We start from the raw sequence: 2929 nt of genomic DNA, 5'->3' as shown, positions 1-2929 counted from the left end.
CATTGCTGCAGTCACTGTGTCAATCTAGTTAGTTGAGGGTCTTCCTTTCTTCCAACTCTCCACCTTCCCAAGCATGATGTCCCTCTTCAAGAAATAACATCTCTTAACAACATGTCCAAAGTATGTGAGATGAAGCTTCATCGTTTTTGCCTCCAAGCAGCGCTCTGACTGAACCTTCTCCAAGATTCATCTGTTTGTTCTTTTGGCCGTCCACAGGATATTCAGCACTCTTCTGCAACCTCGCAATTCGAAAGCATCAACTTTTTGTCTATCATCCTTTGTCACTGTCCATTTCTCAGATGCAATGTGAGTGACTGAAAATTCTGAGGCCTGAATTAGGTGTTCCTTAGTCCTCAAAGTGACTTCAATCCTCCTCAATAATTTGGAGAGATCCCTGACTGCAGACTTTCTCAATGCCATACATCTCCTCATCTCCTGACTGCTTAGTGCCAAGTATATTAATTGTGGAAGCAAGCAAGTTCAAGTTGTTCACAGTCTCAATCTTTTCTCTGTCTATTGTGATGTCTATGGATGCAGTGTTTAGGATTTTTGTTGTCTTGATGTGGAGAATCAATTCATATTTAAATCTGCAGTTTTTGATCTTCTGCAGCAAGTGCTTCAACTTTTCCTGACTTTCAGCAAGCAAAGTTGTATCATCTGCATAACAAGTTACATAGATAAGTTATTGAAGAGACTCTTTCAATCCTAAAGGCACATTCTTCTTCACTGAAGAAGCTCTACAAATTGAGTCAGTTCCCACACACAGCAATGACTTTAACTTCAAATATGTATCTTCTCTCTTGTTCTTAAGTGTCGTCGAGTCGCAGCAAATCATAGCGACCCTATGAACGAAAGACCTGGACACTGCTATAACTTTTGCCCTTTCTCCAGGTTCATAGGGTTTCCAGAGGCAAGCTATTTCGGAAGTGGATGCCACTCCTGCTTCCAAGCTTGTTTGGATTTGGGAGCTCCACCCAACACTGTCCACCATTTAACCCATCAGTGTCATAGAGTTCAGCTTCCTCTACAGAAAGTGGACAGACCAGGGCTACACGACCTAGAAGAATGTTTGACCAAAATTAATTAAAAACAGGCCTGAGGGCCACAGATTAGAGTCACTCACCTTTGGCTTGGTAGCATCACTTTCTGTCCACTAGGCCAAGTGATCTCTCTCTATGTTGTTGTTGTTAAGTGTCATTGAGTTGTAGGCAACTCATAGCAACCCTATAAACAAAAGACTTGGACACTTGTATAGCTTTCACCCTTTCTCCAGGTTCATAGGGTTTCCGGAGGGAGCTATTTTGGAAGTGGATGCCACTCCTGCTCCCAAGCTTGTTTTAATTGAGGAGCTCCACTAAACAAATATGCTATACAAACATGTATAACAGTAATAAAAATAGCAATTACATAGTAAAAATATATTGATCAGCAATGTATCTATAGTGATATGTTGTTGTTGTTGTGTACTGTCAAGTTAAAACTGATGCCTAACTGAGCCTCCAGAATATTTTCAGAGGTTTTAAATCCCATGAGAGGACATTTTTCACTTTCTTCCATCTAGAAGCTGGTGGATTAAAACAGAGTGCCCTAGGGTTGACAATGAAACCTCTTATGCCTAGGCCACTGATGTAGCTGTATTGAGATTGACTTTCTCCAAGACGTAGTTGTCTGTTAGTTTGGCAGTCCAGCGGATAATCAACACTCTTGTCTAACACCACAACTCAAAGGCATCGGTTCTTTTTGTATCATCCTTATCCATTGTTCAGTTTTCAAATATATAATAAGTTAATTGAAAAGACAATGGATGAATTCAGATGTACTCTAGTCTTAAAACTGACATCACTTTCTGATTAGGTATTATTTGCTTGACAATAGTCCAGAATAAGATGTGTATAGCAAAGTTGACAGGGGGCTGGTGGGAGAGAGGAAAGTGTGCTTAAGAAAGGTTATTGATGAGTCTTCTTCCTCCAATCCTAAAGCCACATTCTTCTTCATAGAGTCCAGCTCTACAAATTGACTCAGTTCCCAGCACAGCAATGACTTTAACTTCAAATATGTATAGCATACAATGAAAGAATCTTTTTAAAGAGAAAAGTGAAAAAAATTTTAAAAAAGAGAAAAATGAACAGGGTATGGGTTGTTGTCGTTGTTAAGTGCCGGCGGGTCAGAGGCGACTCATAGCAACCCTATGAACGAAAGACCTGGACACTTGTATAACTTTTGTCCTTTCTCCAGGTTCATATTGTTTTCAGAGGGAAGCTATTTACGAAAGGGGATGCCACTCCTGCTTCAAAGCTTGTTTTAATAGGGGAGCTTCACCAAACACTATCCACCATGGGTAACCATTCTCGCATTTGACACATCAGTGTCACAGTGTTCAGCTTTACAGCAACCATGAGTTACTGCTGTAAGCAAGTGGACAGACCAGGGTTATATGACCTAGAAGAACGTTTCACCGAAAACAAGTAGAGTTAGGCCTGAGGACTGCTGATCAGAGTCACCCACCTTTAGCTTGGGAGCATGACTTTCTGTCCAGTACTCCAACTGCTCTCTCTCTATGCTGTTGTTGTTGTTAAGTGCCATAGAATCAGAGGCGACTCATAGCAACCCTATGAACAAAAGACCTGGGCACCTGTATAACTTTAGTCCTTTCTCCAGTTTCATAGGGTTTCCAGAGACAAGCTATTTACTTTTATTTATTTATAACCATTCTCACATTTGGCACATGAGTGTCACAGTACAGCTTCACAGCATCTACGAGTTACCTCTGTACAGCTAAGTGGACAGACCAGGGTTGGGAAAATATGTTTGTTGTTGTTGTTATGTGCCGTCGAGTCATATGCGACTCATACCGACCCTATGTACAACAGCCCTAAACCGTGCTCTATCCTGTGCCAATCTCATTGCCTCTGACACACCCATCCCAATT

Source organism: Elephantulus edwardii, unplaced genomic scaffold (assembly GCF_000299155.1).
Source record: "Elephantulus edwardii isolate Elephantulus edwardi_28Jun2011 unplaced genomic scaffold, EleEdw1.0 scaffold00035, whole genome shotgun sequence".
NCBI lineage: Eukaryota > Metazoa > Chordata > Mammalia > Macroscelidea > Macroscelididae > Elephantulus > Elephantulus edwardii.
This window is presented reverse-complemented; position numbering follows the sequence as displayed.